Raw genomic sequence first — 16,557 nt, forward strand, 5'->3', positions numbered from 1 at the left:
ACCTGATTCCATTTGGGTCACATGGTCTCACAGACTTCTAGTATAAAGCCTGTTACTAACTGTGTCTCAGTGTCTGTGCAACATTACTTTCAGGTCTTTCTTGGACTCCTGCCAGATCCCTGCTGTGCCTGTGGGTTGCTGTGGACTTTGCTATATCTCTGGTCATGTTCAAGTTAAATTTCTGATGCCAGTTACCAGCCGCACTACAGAGCTCAGCATAGCCATTGCCTAAGTATTGTTTTTTGCTCCACTGTTGTGGTTTCACCTTTTGCTGCACTATTAACTTTGCCTGTTGCCTCTCACTCCTGTGGACATCGAATCCATCTTCGTTACAGTTGTCAACTGCACCGTTACAGTCATCAACCTTCACTGCATCGCGGGGCTCAACCCCGCTCCGGATTCTAGTCACACCGCAGGGCTCAACCCTGTTCCGGAACTAAACCGCATCACAGGGCTCAACCCTGCTTCAACATCATCGCATCACAGGGCTCAACCCTGCTCCGACTTCATCGCATCACAGGGCTCACTCTGCTCCGGATCTCCATCACTACAGGGTTCCACCCAGGTGAAGCTCCTCTATACCATCCTGAGGTGTTAGCCTCATACTGGACTCGAGGTTCCCTACCATATTAACTTTTCTGTGTTAAAGACTATATGGGGGGTTTTCTCCTATGCTCATTATTGATTATGTGAACCTCAGTGTTGCTGAGACTTTATGTGAGTCATTGCTATTATGTTTCTCCTGTGAATAAATTCTATTAACTTTTATTCCATGCTATTGAGATTTCATGAAAAGGTCGTTCCTAAAGTCACCTCAGTTTATTGTGCCTAGTAGGCCTGCCTCCTCCCAGGAGTCTCAAGTGTCGGCAGCCGTTACACTGTGCTTGAAGAATGGCTGTTAAAAGCTGATTGGTTGGTACTTTATCTCTTTCCAAGCATTGATAAATATTCTCCTTTATCTGTCTCCAAGGCTTAATTCACCTTCCCGTAAGTTTTGACTGTTTAAGATTTGATTGCCTGAGCAGGGCTGGTTCTAGAGTTTTCAGAGTTCAGGGTGAGAGTTTCCATTGGTGCCCTGAGCTCAGGGGGCGTAACCTGCATGGGATTGGGGGGGTGCCATTTCCCGAGGAGGGGTGGAAATGTGCCAGCGGGGAGCCATTTGCCAGGGAGAAGCCATTTGCCTAAGTCTTATCTTGTGAAGGCAGATGGGTCCCTCCTCCTCCTTGCTGCTGCTCCTCTGTCTTATCCCTCCAGCGGCCACTCCAAGAATGCCATGAGTGATGACATCATGCGGCATGACATCGCAACGCCCGGCAGCGCCATTCTGGGAGACTGGGACTCCCAGTGGTATGGCGCCATGGCCATTTGTAAATGTGGTAAAGCACCCATTGCAGCTTATATATGGCAGTGACCGGGTGGCGTCAGATTAGAGGGCATTGGGCCACAGCGCCCCAGGCGATAGCGTTGCTTGCCCGCCCCTAGACTCGCCACTGTGTCTGAGATTTGACTACATCCCGTTGGGGGGATTCAGCCAATTAGAAATAGCCAACAATTATCATCATGAGCATGCATTTTGCACCAGGGGTCAAGCACACACATGTGCTGCTGTCTTGCGTGGTACAGTACTCTGGCAATGTGTATACACCCACCCCAAACCCGTATTCTGTTCCCCTCAGTTAAAAACAAACAAACAGAATTTGTGGGGGGGATGGCAAAGTGCAAATTGTGTTTCCTTCCAACTCATTTAGAGGCCCTGATGTGACATACAACATACTTGCCTACCTCTTTCTTTCTTCCCAGGGAGGAAAAGCAGATAGGCTCATTTAGCCCCGCCCAATACACGGGGACCCGCGATCGCCGCGGAAATTCTCCCCATTCTGCCCACTTCACTAGGAAGTGGCCAGAATGCGGGAGAAGTGCCTACCCTTCCAGGGGTACAGGGAATTACCTGAAAAATCGGGAGCCTCCCGCGAATTCCGGGATGGTAGGCATGTATGACATACAATAATTGCAGTTCTTACAGCTTCAGTCTCTCTATTCACATATGTTGCTGCAGATGTGTGATATTATTGATGTAACTATAGATAGATATTGTATTCTCTTTTGCATATGGTATAATAATACTTTTGTTTAGTATTTTGTTGTGATCTTACTGTGTCTTCCCCAATCTCCTGAATGTTGTTAAATATTCCCCCAAACCAGGACACAAATAGGTAAATTTACTAAGCTGAGAGTTTGGGAGAGTTTGGCCATTTTTTTCCACTCTCAAATGTACTAATGTCAAACTCGGGGGAGAGATCTCCTTTGCTACGGGAAAATACTGGAGAGTTAGCAAGCTCTCTTCAATTCACCATCGGCAAAACTTGAGAACCTTTTCACTGGTGAAGATAGGATTTGGGAATTTACCAAGCAGAGAGTTTCGAAACTCTCATGAGATGGGCAAATTCTCCTGTAAAAACTCGTGAAAAAAATACACCTGCCTGTGATCTGAGAGTTTGGCAGAAACATACACAGATCGCTGTGATCCATGTATGTTTCTGCCTGTAAATATAGAAAATAAATTTAAATATCAGAAAAAAAATGACATAGGACCCCCCTAAAGCTTAACCAGCCCCAGGCTTGCCAGCCTGTCCTGGTTTCTAAGATTCTGGGGAACAAAATGTGTATGGTTCCCCCGTAATTTAGAAACCAACACAGACTGCAGGGACAGTCCTGATTTTAAATATAGGGGGGGAAAAATTGCGTAAAACCAGCACCAGATCCAAAACGGCCGGGCTGTAATGCCACAGCCCGGAGACCCTTTCACCGGGGCTCCGGGTCCAAAGCATTAGCAGCCCAAGATGGTCAGGCCAAGCTGGAGATCTCAGTGGAGGTGGGGATCCCCCAAAAAAGGGCAGTGCCAAAGGGCAGGCATGCTGGCATCTGTAGTCCCACTGTAAAATACAATAGTTTACTTAAATATCCCCACTTTATTACCCCTGTACCCAACGCTCCAGGGGTGCGGGAAGAGCCCCAGGCTTCACACCAAGCCTGGGGTTAAGGGAGAGGGGGGACTCCTTTTTTGGGGGGGTCCCCACCTCCCCTGAGATCCCCGGCTTGGCCTGACTGGCTTGGGCTGCTAATGCTTTGGACCCGGAGCATTGGTGAAAGGGTCTCCGGGCTGTGGCATTACAGCCCAACCGTTTTGTGTCTGGTGCTGGTTTTAAATATAGGGGGGACCCTACGCATTTTTTCCCCCCTATATTTAAAATCAGGACTGTCCCTGCAGTCTAGTGTTGGTTTCTAAATTACGGGGGAACCATACACATTTTGTTCCCGCGTAATCTAAGAAACCAGGACAGTCTGGCAAGCCTGGGGCTGGTTAAGCTATAGGGGAGGGGGCCCTATGTCATTTTTTTTAACCACTTTTAACCCATTTTTTTACAGGTACAACACAAGCAGCTTACACATATCTCACTGATATGTGCAGGCTGTTTGCTCGGGAGAGTTTTGCAGAGAGAAGACACTGCAATCTCGAATGAGTCATATCCTGCAAAACCTGCTACTCGGGGGACAAATCTGCAAAACCCTACGACTCGGCAGAGAAATCTCGTTCTGCTTCACCATCGTACATCTCACTCTCAGCTAAACTCCCTTCTTTGTAAATTTGAGAGTCTCAGGAGCTTCAAATCACCCGAGTTTAGGTGAAGCTAATCGAGTTGAAAAAAAAGCAAACTCTCCCAGACTCGATTCTTAGTAAATTTACCCCAAACAGTACAAAACACATTTCATTTTTCTTTGTCATTCTCAAATTTACACTTCAACTTCAAAAATGTTCCTGCATTATATTACAAAGATCATGGGATGTAATATTCAATCCATGACTAAAAAGCCAAAAATAATCAATCATTAAGAAGTTTATAGTTTTTGTCACAAGCTAATCACACTTAAATAAGAATGAATGATATTTATTTAGTTATGTAAAAAGTCAACTCTGAAGCACCGCCTTGAAAGTGAAATTGGATAGCAGAACTGATCTGGGAAAATGCACTAAATAACAGTACATTAGGACATACAGATATTCTTTTAACAGAAATATAAAAATCATCATCTATGTGTGAACCCTTTTAGTGGATCAATAAGAAGTGATTATATGTGCCAATTCAGTGGGATATGGGCAGGCCATGTTTGGCTATTATATTAGGACAGCAAGCACCATCAGGACACAGGGCTCTATTTATTAACATTATTTTGACTAAAATAAAGTGAAAAAGGTGCCTTTTCACATTATTTTAGTATCACCTATAGTTATTACAGGGCAATTGGAGTAGAATTCGTAAAATTGTACTCCAACCCCTAAGTATCACATATTTTTAGTAAAGCAGATCGCATTTCCCATAATTGTAATGAAAAATATGATCCGACCAGAGTTACTAAAAATAAAATGTGAAAAAATATCGGGGAAAGCCCTGTGATAATAACGCCACCTGGAGGTGGCGTTATCCAGGGTCTCCCACAGTTACCGGCCTCCTACTCTGCTCTAACGGGGAGAGCAGAGCCGGGAGTCGGTCCCAGTAATCAGCTATGTGGTCTAAACAGACCGCAAGCTGATTACTGTAAAAAAAAAGAAGAAAAAAAAAATAGTAAAAAAAAAAATTTACTTACCTGACTCCAGGGACCGGTGATCGGGCCTCCGGTGATGACTCCCCTCCAGTCAGCTGGTCTCCCATAGTGCACTGCAGCCCGGTCATCAGGTGATCGGGCCCCAGTGCAGTATGGGAGATCACCTGACCGGAGGAATGGAGAACATCACTGGAGGCCCGGAGCATGCAGGTAAGTGTAATTAAGGGAGAGGGGGGTCGCGGGGGGGTCCATGATCACGGGGGCGGGGCTTAGCGCCGGGGGGATAGCAGCGGCGACCGGTCGGCGCATGCACCGGGACTTAATCATGGTATTTTTTGCCAAAATACCGTGATAAGGCTCCGAAGGGGATTTGCATGGACAGAGCTTTATCGCAAGCTCTGTTTCTGTAAGGGATTTGTAGTACATCCCTGTGATATTGCCTGAATTCGCAATGCGAATTCACTCGGTAATATCACACTACAATCTGCATTCAATATGCGGATTGTAGTAAATAGAGCCCACAGTGTTGTACAGTGAGAACAATTAGTTTATTGAACCACTTGAGGCAAGATGTACCAAGTCCATGCCCTCTAGCTGAAGCAGATCAGTGACATTGTGGTATGGGACAGTCACAGGTTGTGCAGGGACAAAAACTTGGATATGCAGTGAGACATGCGACTCTAAACAAAGTGAATTCAATTGGAGAACTTCACTTACAATAGTTTTTTTAGACAACTTTACTGAGGGTTTAATTCTGGCTACTGAAGTAAAAACAAAACAAAAAAACCCATCACACAATCTGTCAGGAACGCCAAGACAATGAAAGTGATGCAGAACATGTGTTTCTCTCATGATGGGTCTCTGGGCCTGATTCAGCAGCAATCGCAAATGCAACTATAGACGCAGAACGAGCAATTGTTAGCCATTGAGCATGCATATAAGCCGCACTGCGATCACACTGCACTTACACACGCACAGAGCAATCCATCGCAGAGTGAGTGACAGGCTGCAAGCGTTTGTAGGTGGCGATGGGGGAGTGGTCGGAAAAACGCAGGGTGTGCCTGTCCATTTGAACACCATTTCATGGGCATGCATAAATTAGCCATTGCTATTGCATACGCAGCATGAGAGCTCTCTGCGTGCAACGAGATTTGCAATATATGGGGCTGTCCAGACCTGTTGTAAATGATGCGTGACTGGCCACTGTGCGTCTATGGTACCAATGTTTACGCAGAAGAGCGAGGTTGGATACATATAAGAAAGCAGCAGTGGGCGTCTTTATGCTGGCTGTTGTATATTTTCACAGCTGCATTCCTTGCAAAATAGCTGCAATCGCATTAGTGATCGTTGCTGAATCAGGCCCTCTGTCCGCACTTGAAGTTACATCTGCTATTATTCAGTTTATAAACATAGCTTTCAGGAAGGAACAGAACACAAACCAGGCATCTATAACAGAGTTCCCAGTTAGGCATGCGTTTGTCTCTGCATCTGTGGAAGGCTGTGCTGGGATCACGTGTTTGATCCCAGCATCAGCAGAGGTGCAGGGGCAGGCAGAGGGGATGTGTCCTCTGCGGGACACATCCGTTGCCGGCGCTGGGACAGTAATGTCCCTAGTGTCGGTGCAGACACCGCGGGCACCTGGTGAAGGGACCGCCTGGTCCCTTTCATCAGTGCCGGCGGTACTGTGGTGCCGGGAGAAGTTTGGCTTCGGGAGCAAGTTCAGTGGAGCTTGGCGCCCGGCAGCCAAGAAGCGGTGGGTAGCCTGCGCTGGGACAGAGTACCTGCTCTCAGCGCCGGTTGGGCGCGGCGTTCCGTGTGGCGGGTGTTTGGCTCTGGCCGCGAGCCAAACCTGGCTCGCGGGCCAGCAGCCAATCAGAGGCGGACGTGACGAGCCAATTGCGGCTCGCCGCGTCATAGCCCCGCCCACTCGCGCCGTCTTGTATTAGACGGCGCCGAGCGGGAAAAGTTTGTTCGGCGGCGGAGAGGGAGGAGAGAAGACCTCCCGAAGAGCAGAAGATCGGCGCGTCAACAGGGGCGGCTGCCGCGGAAGAGGCCAGAAGACGCTGCTGTCAAGAGAGAAGACAGGCAGCGCCGGCTGGAAGAAGAATGCGGCTGAGGACCGGAGACGACTGCGGGGGTGGGAAGTAAAGAGCTGCACAAAGTCCCCCCCCACAGCCTCTTCCAACGTAGCAGGTAGGCCCTCCGTGAGGCCCACCATATACCCCCCTCCCTAGACCGCCAGGGTTGTCGGGCGCTAGGCCCGTGGAGCATTGTCGGGCACTAGGCCCGTGGGTAATTAGTTGGGCACAAGGCCCGGGGCACAGTAGCGGGCATTAGGCCCCGTTAAAAGGATTGGCCCTTAATCAGGTGTGAGTGGCCTGTGTACTAGGCCCAGGTCACTAAATAATCAAGTAGGCGGGCAACTGCCTGAGCCACCAAATATATAAGGTGGTCTGGGCATTAGGCCCAGACCGCTAAGTGAGCCCCACAGGTAGGCAGGCAAATAGCCTTGAAAAAGCCTGTCAGTGAAACGTACGTCGGCGTTTCGAATACTGACCAAGAGGGCGCTGCTCCTAAAAAATTGTCATAAATGTATTGTTATTTGTAAATATGTTGTTGATGTTTGGCTGGACATTCTTTCAGCCTATACCCAGGACACGGCTCCGGCATGCTCGGGTATACAGAAATTGACCTGTTACTTGCGGGGATAATATGTTAATATAGGACGTTGCCTGTTAGCGCAGAGACGGCTCCGGCATGCTCGGGTATACAGAAATTTGACCTGCTACCTGCGGGGATAATATGCTAATATAGGACGCTGCCTGTTAGTGTGGCTGACTATCAATATTCATTATCAAAACTACCAACAGCAAGTTAAGCTGAATTATCATAATATGATTTTGGACCGGTAGCTAACCTATACCTGGGACGCGGCTACAGCACGCTTGAATATATAGGAAGTTAATCTACTACTTACGGGGACAATATGACAATTATGGTTGCTGTTTTGTGCTATTTTGTCACTTAAATTATTAACAACGAACCAAGTTACTTAAGTAAGCAAATCCCTGTATGCCCGGCACACTCAGGTATACGGGAATCTGGACTGCCATTTGCGGGGATAATATATTGACTAAGGACACTGCCCGCCAATGTGGCTGACTACTAATACATATTATTCAAACCACCAACAGCAAGTTAAGCTGACTTATTAAGCCCTGTAATTTGATCTTGGGCCGGTAACTAACCTATACCCGGGACGAGGCTACAGCACGCTCGGGTACATTGGAAGGTAATTTGCGGGGACGATACATCTAATACGGTCGCTGTCTTTGCTATTTATTATTTAGATCATTAACAGCAAACCAAGTTGATTAAATAAAGTTTAACATTCTGGTCTTGGGCTGGTACACCAATTATGGACCGGATAATAAATAGATGTCCTCTTGCTGTTTAAATATGTATGGAGGGGTTATCTAAGATGAGAGGAACACTTTAAATACATAATATACTATAACATACTGTGACATCTAACTATCTTTATATATCTGAGTGAACACGGGTCAATTTGATAACAAATCTCCCAGTCCTTCTATTACATGATATACTGTGTCCGTGATTAGAAACAAATGTCTCAAAATGAATAGGAACAAAGTATGCCATTTATGAAGGGCAACACACAGTTTGTGACGTGCAGATGTAAAATATTTTGAGTAGGCTGATATATAAAACTTACTGGGGATCAGAACTGAAAGGCCTTTCTATATGGAAGAAAGGACCGATCTGTTAATTAATTATTATTATATACATGACCAATAACCAATGATCCAAGTAAACAGGGACTTAATAAATTGTTTGTTCATGTATATATACAGTGCGTGATGTGCTGAAGCAAGATAGCCTAAATAGGTCAATACTCAAATTTACTTAGGTCCAGCACGGCTGGGTTTTCTTATATATTTATGTGTTCTCTCTTTGTTATTACCAACCATCAACATATACACTAACAATAGAAGAGTCATTAATACTCAGTATATGTTATAATAAACTTTATTTACAGGATAGCAGTTGCCCTTAAGTGTCAGCTTATTTTATTCACATTTTCAATTTACTTTTTTCACAACATCTATGTATTCTTTATTTTATTGATATTTCACTATAAATAGGTTTTAATAATCTGAATAAAGGTTATATTTTATACTATACCAATTACTGTTTGTGCGCCTATATAGGACTATCTTTCTCCTTTCGAGGAATTTGTATAATAGGCAGGCAAATAGGCCTGAGCCCCATAAAAAGTGGTCTGGGCATTAGGCCCAGGCCACTACTAGAGCCCACCGTTAGGCAGGCCCCTAGGCCTGAGCTGCAAAATAGAGACGGGACTCTGGGCAGTAGGCCCAAGTCCCTTGAGTACCCTGCAGTAGGCAGGCATAAGCCCTGAGCCACTGGTAAGATCCTGGGAGTTAGGCCCAGGGCCCTGAGCCCTTTAGGTAGCCCCGCAGAGATAGATGATCATAGCTGTGAGCAGTGGTGGAGAGCTGTACGGCTCCCACCAATAAGGTAGAGTTTCCCCAGTCACTGGGAAGAGGAGCTGGCCAGCTCTGGATAGGTAGGTAGCAGACATTTAAAGAGACAGTACCGTGTTTTGCTCTTGTATACTTATAGTCTTTGATTGGTGTTCCGTGCAGGGCAAAAGTTTAGTTGTTGTTATATCTGTCGCACTACACACACCATAGGTTGAGGGTGATGCCGTTTTAGTATGTGTAGTTGCTTGACATAGGTTTAGGCCCTGCACGGCTGTGTTGTGTATCTCCTTACAGGGACCTGTAGGTGAGTGAGCGGACGAAGAGCAGGAGTGGACACGGTGAGAAATATCTGTGTGTACTGTCTCTCCCTGTTTGTTTGTCAATATCTATCTTTCCTTCCTTTTGGGCGGACGGTGAACCTTGCAAGGACGGATCTTCACCTGGTGCGTGAGTACCGATAGGTGAAAATTCGGGATCTGAGGCCAAAAGTGCCAATGATGATCTTCACTTAATTTATCCCCCAGTTCGGTAGGGCGCGTCGGTCGACGTGAGGAAGGATGGTATTCACCTCGTCTCCTTTCCCCTAGGTCATCGTGTCCATGTTCTATTTGGAAGTTCCAGGACCGTCTGCTCAACACACGGCCTGAAGGTGAGAGGGTGCGACGCAAGGTAAGGAACAGACGTACACATGCACGGCAGCAGGCACTGCACCGCACCCACCCCTCACACATCAGCAAAATATGCCCTTGGATTACACCAAGTCATCATCATGAGTGTTTATTTGTACTTGCCTCTAGTTATTATAAGGAGGTGTAAGTGCCAGTTATGTGTAAGTCTGCATTGGCACATATGCATGCATGCTCTTTGTGGGTATGGGAAGTGTGAATCTGCACCTTATAATATAAAGCTCATAATATGGGAATTATAGAAACATAGAATTTGACTGCAGATAAGAACCACTTGGCCCATCTAGTCTGCCCTTTTTTACCTTTTGGTAACCTCAACCCTATGTGATCATTAGTTCTTTGTAAGGATATTCTTATGCCTATCCCAAGCATGTTTAAATTGTTCTACTGCCTTAGCCTCTACCACCTCTGATGGGAGGCTTTTCCACTTATCTACTACCCTTTCCATTAAATAATTTTTCCTCAAATTTCCTTTGAATCTACCTCCCCCCAGTCTCAGTGCATGTCCTCGTGTTCTAGTACTTCTCTTCTTTTGAAGAATGTCTCCCTCCTGCACCTTGTTAAAACCCATAAAATATTTGAAAGTTTCTATCATGTCCCCCCTTTCCCTTCTCTGCTCCAAACTATACATATTGAGATCTCTTAGTCTTTCTTGGTAAGTTGTGTGATGTAGGCCATGCACCATTTTAATTGCCCTTATTTGTACAGTCTCTAATGTATTTATATCTTTCTGGAGATGTGGCCTCCAGAACTGAACACAGTATTCTAGATGAGGCCATACCATTGACCTATACAGTGGTATTATCACTTCTTTCTTCCTGCTACTGATTCCTCTCCCTAAGCAACCAAGCATCTGACTTGCCTTTCTCATTGCTTTGTTACAATGCTTACCTGCCTTTAAGTCACCTGAAATAGTGACTCCTAGATCTGTTTCCTCCTTTGTAGTTTCCATTAGAGTACCCTCAATACTATATTTAGCTTTTGGGTTCTTGAGACCCAAGTGCATAATTTAGCATTTTTAGCATTAAACTATAGTTGACATGTTCTTGACCATTCCAATAGTCTAGCTAGATCCTCCATCATTTGTCTTACCCCTCCAGGTGTGTCTACCCTGTTGCATATTTTTGTGTCATCCCTTTAATACCATTTGCAATGTCACCAACAAATATATTAAAAAGTACTGGTCCAAGTACAGATCCTTGGGGTACACCACTTGTCACAATTCCTTCCTGAGACTGCACTCCATTTACTACAACTCTCTGTTTCCTATTCTGCAAACAAGTTCTTATCCATTTAACCATCTTAGAATCTAGTCCCAAGTAATCAAGTTTATTTATCAGTCTGCGATGTGGGATTGTGTCAAAAGCCTTACTAAAGTCTAGATAAGCTATATATATGGCCCCCCTTGATCTATTACTTTAGTCACCCAGTCAAAGAAATCAATAAGATTTGTTTGGCATGATCTCCCCCTAGTAAACCCATGCTGTTTGGGATCCTGTAAATTGTTGGATTTGAGATGTTCCACAAGCAGTGGCGTCACAAGGGGGGGTGCGGTGGGTGTGGGCCGCACCAGGTGTCACCCTCCAAGGGGGTGACACCAAAATCCGCACAGTCATGCCCGCACCCCACCGCCGCCACATTCCTGCCTGCCCGCACCCCACGCATGTGTTGCCGCCACTGCCTGCATCCGTCATCAGCCTGCTCCCTGCTACCACCCCCGCTGCAGGTGGAGGGCGGTGGGGTTGCGCCGGACCCTGCCAGTCCCGGGTGAAACTAAGGGGGGTGGTCCGGGTTAGCCGGAACACGGGCATTCAGCTAGTCACGTGCGCGGCGTGACGTGAATATCACGGCATGCTTGCACGCTCTTAGTGTGATTGTGTAGTCAGTGAAGAGCCAAAGTACCGAGGACTGAGGGGGAGCGGCAACTTACTGTCAGGAGGATGCCTCTGTGATGGAAACTGAGAGATCAGCTGTGACACAGGCTGACAGCTGCCAACCGCTGATGAAGAGGAGAGCTGAGGGGATCAATCAGCTTTAAGCACTTCTTAAAGCTATAAGGTAAGTTTTTGCAGCTGCAGGAGAGGGCAATGAAGTATACATGGTGGGAACGTATATTCGTTTGTTACAAGTTTCAGTGAACTTATTTGTTTGCTGTTTGCTTCAAAGGAACATTTATTTATATATATATATTCGCACATATACTTGCGAGTATCAAAATTGGTTACCTCAGTATGGGCCTGATTCGGAGTTGGAGGCAGATGCTGTCGCAGGTGTATCTTTTGCCGCAGGCGTGCCTGCGTTTTCATGCAAATGGTGATATAAATTCACTGCTCTGTGTACTAGCGTGCATTTGAATGTGCATTGACTGAGATGCCCACTCGCAGCATCTATAGATGTCACATTACCGTCCAGGATGTCACTAGACACGTTATGGCGTAACATTGTTCGCACTATCGAAATTTGCAATAGCCTTATATCAGGTGCAGTTCCTCCATCTGAGTATGGTCTCCTTTGTGAGTGGCTGTGCTTCTCCATATGTTCCCACTTTCTGCGACACACCTACCACACTCCCATAATATGCAATATTAGAGTGCATCTTTTTTTTACACCTCTCTGTTACCTCCCAAGAATGTACACTCAAATTCTCAAACCCTGCGTCCGTCTGTGCTTCTTAGATGCATTTGCAGTATGAAAAAACATTGGCTGATTGCATCCATATCGGCACTGCTTCTGACTTAGAATCAGGAACTATGGGCTTGATTCAGAGATGTACGCTCATCCAAGGATGAACGCACATCTCCGATGTTGAAGGGTCTGCGCCTGCACAGGACCCATTCTGTGCATGTGTTGATCTTGCTCGTAGACCCCCCAAGCGGCAGCATGATTGACATCTGCGGTATTTGGGAGGTGGAGCAGGGGGAGTGCCTGGGTGCTGTCCCGGAAATGGGAGTGTTGCCTCCGTTATCCAGGAGGGATGAGGCCAGAGTCTGCATCGGTGAACACAGATACCTGGTCTCTTGCGTGACAAAGTACCGGCCAGGCTGTGGGAGGCTTCAGCTCCCGCAGTCTGACCAAAAGAGCAACCATCACGACTATTGGTCTCAATGGTGATCCCAGCCTGCGACGACTGTCGCAGAGCTGGGATCATAAATGCAGCAAGGAGGTATCTGACACCTCCTTCTGCATTTGCATCTGAGATGGAAGTATTTGCGCAGCCGCTTGTGTTCGTCCATCTTTGAATCAGGCCCTATGTTTTGGCCACTGGCTATAAGGTGATGATTAGACTGTGTTGAGAATATATCCGTACACCATGAGCAAATTACTTTCAGTATGCTTATTTAATCTGATTTTGCCTTCTATGACAGGTTATGAGTTAAAAACAACGAGGTGAAAAAAAACAAAAGAATTACTTGGGAAAAAAGGTCCTCACACCCCAAATTTAAAATGTGCAGGTAAGATAACATGCTTAAAGGCTTATAAATGTAAAAAGGAGCAATAAAAAAAAATTTAGTTACTACAAGGTATATGATAGATAATCTGTCACATATAAAAGGCAATATAAGAATATATAAACATACCGAAAGTGATTTGCACATGGTGCACTGATATATTCGCAATCACTTCTCATCATCACCTTTATAACTAGTGATCAAAACTTACATGTGGCTATGGTAACCAAATGCGATAAGAAAAATGGGAAAGATCTATATACTGTGTGTGTATGTGTATATATATTACAGTGATCGCAAATACACTATATAGTGGGCCTTTTACCCTGAAATGGCTGCCTTGGACTCACTTTTAGGACATGAGCATGTCTCACCAGATGCAATAGGATCTGTATTTGTGCGTGAACACTGCAGTCTCTACTTGCAGTGTTTCCTCAGCCAATCGCCACCTGCAGTGTCTCCCGAGCCAATTGCCATGCCACCTGCAGTGTCTCCCTCCCTGCCTGCCATGCGCACCACTCTACTATTTGAATCTAACTCTCCAGCAGCGCCCCTGTATCCTCCTCCTTGGTTTCTGCACACCTTCCCCATCGCCCTCCCTGTGAGCTTCCCGGCTGCAGCAGCAGTGTTGTTGTCCACATCATAACCTTAACCCCCTCCTTGCCCCCAGTACTGCCCCAACTGCAATTTATCCTTACCCCCTCCCTGCCCACAGCACTGCCTGCCCCTAACCCCCTCCTTACCCCCAGTACTGCCCCAACTGCAATTTACCCTTACCCCTCCCTGCCCACAGCACTGCCTGCCCCTAACCCCCTCCTTGCCCCAGTGGTGCCTCATCTACTCTAACCCCCTTACTGCCCCAGCTGCTATATATCCTAACCCCATTCTTGCCTCCAGTACTCCCTCAACTGCTATCTAACCTTATTCCCCTTTCCTATCCCAACTGCCACGCGCTTACCCCATCTAGCCCCTCCCTGCCCCAACTTTCTTAGCCCCTCAGCGCTACTCCAACTGCTGTGTTACAGCACCGGGTGACACCATCCCTAGTGACGCCTCTGTCCACAAGTCTTTCTTTTAATAGCGATTCTATTGCTCAGAGCCGGCCCTAGGCATAGGTATTATAAGCAAATGCCTAGGGGCGACTGGAATCCGAGAGGCATCCGACGGCTCTGCTGCATCATACCCGCACCCCCCGCTCTCCGCTCCCCCCCTGCGCCGGAGCCATTGCTCCCTGACCGACGAGAATGACTGTGAGTGTGAATGACTTGAGCAACCTGCTAGTGCTGGGGCTGACTGTAGGGGGAGCTGCAGCAAAAGTGCGCAGCCCCTACAAGGCGGTCCTCCTATCATTCTGCATGCTGCTGATCCTGAGAGCTTGCTGCCGGCGCCGGTTGACAACTGTCAGATAGTGAGTCCTTCTCCTTCCCCAGCACTCTGGAGCTGTACTGCAAGTGAGTACCAGTGTGTAGTGCCAGCGGGGGTGGAAGGTGCCTGCCGGGGTTGGGAGATGACTTTTGCATCTGTTGTATTTATTTGCCTCAGGCTGGCTGTATTTGAAAGAGGTGTATGTGTGTGTCTGTGTAGGCTTTGTCAGGGTGTGTACGTATGTGTCTGAGTGTGTGCTTCTGTGTCAGCGCATGTTTGTCTGTGTCAGCTTGTGTGTATCTGTGTCAGCATGGGTGCATCTGTGTCAGCGTGGGTGCGTCTGTGTCAGCGTTGGTGTATCTGTGTCAGCGTGTGCATCTGTGTCAGTATGAGTGTGCATCTGTGTCAGCGTGTGTGCGTCTGTCAGCGTGTGTGCGTCTGTGTCAGCATGGGTGCATCTGTCAGCGTGGATGTGTCTGTGTCAGCATGTGTGCGTATGTGTCGGCGTGGGTGTATCCGTGTCAGCGTGGGTGTATCTGTGTCAGCGTGGGTGCGTCTGTGTCAGCGTGGGTGTGTCTGTCAGTGTGGGTGCATCTTTGTCAGCGTGGGTGCATCTGTGGGTGCGTATATGTCAGCATGGGTGTGCCTGTGTCAGAGTGGGTGTATCTGTGTCAGCGTGTGTGCATCTGTGTCAGAGTGGGTGTATCTGTGTCAGCGTGTGTGCATCTGTGTCAGAGTGGGTGTATCTGTGTCAGCGTGTGTGCATCTGTGTCAGAGTGGGTGTATCTGTGTCAGCGTGTGTGCATCTGTGTCAGCGTGGGTGCGTATGTGTCAGCGTGTGCATATGTGTCAGCGTGGGTGTATCTGTGTCAGCGTGTGTATCTGTGTCAGCGTGTGTATCTGTGTCAGTGTGTGTGTATGTGTCTGTGTCCATCAAATACACAGGGTAGTGTATAGATCCCCTTCAGTATTTGTACCTGGAAGTGACGTGCAGTGATGGTGGAAGTACAGTACCATGCCCATACAGTCCACAAAAAGAAGAAATTTGTTCGCTCGCAACAGGTTTTTATTCCCCCTCTGTAGCCACGTGGATATAAGGGAATGACGTTGGACAGTAATTGATTACGTCAGGGTACAAGTACCGAGAGATGACGTGGGGGGGGGCAGATGATGGCGTGACTGAGAGACAATGCAGGAGGGGGAAGCGATGGTGTGCTAACAGACAACTCGAGGCGGTGGTGTGGCTGAGAGACACAGGGGGCAGGAAATTACAATAGGGGCACACATCTGGGTGAACTGCTGTTGTATGATGATGACCTTATTAATATTCCTACACAAAATAACAGGCATCTTCCAGACGATGTGACCTACATGAATAGTGAATACCGACTGAAGACGCCGTCTTCCCAGGGAAGATACATTTCCACATTGTGAGAAACCACCATATAGGTAAGGTGCATATGGAAAGGAATGTTCACAGAGTGACGAGAAATGGGTGACGAGAAATGGGTGGCGTGTCATGTTTGCACGCCCCATTTAAATTGACCACGCCCTTTCTGTTATTTGACCGTACCCATTTTTTTGCCGCGCACCTTCGGCGTTCAAATATTTTTGCCTTGTCTATGTGTATGTATGTGTTTGTGTGGGTGGTGGCTCGCCGCCGTTCTTCTTGCCCTGGGCTCCGAAGACCCTAGTCACGCCACTGTTATGGGGGTATTACTACTATATAGGGGCACTACTACAGGGGCATTACTATGGGAGTACTAATATAGGAGCATTATTATGGGGGTATTACTATATATGAGCACTACTACAGGGGCATTGCTATATATATATATATATATATATATGTATATATATAATGTGTGTAGGGGTAGGGGGCACCAGTCAAAATTTTGCCTAGGGCTCCAAATTGGCTAGGGCCGGCTC

The 16,557-nt window shown here is 47.0% G+C and overlaps 1 pseudogene; it reads right to left on the reverse strand.

The window, feature by feature from the left end:
* LOC148511695 (uncharacterized) overlaps positions 1-16,557 on the reverse strand; it is a 59,744-nt pseudogene that overhangs the window by 40,924 nt on the left and 2,263 nt on the right.

Source organism: Taudactylus pleione, unplaced genomic scaffold (genome assembly GCF_031769625.1).
Source record: "Taudactylus pleione unplaced genomic scaffold, aTauple2 ptg000296l, whole genome shotgun sequence".
NCBI classification, from domain to species: domain Eukaryota; kingdom Metazoa; phylum Chordata; class Amphibia; order Anura; family Myobatrachidae; genus Taudactylus; species Taudactylus pleione.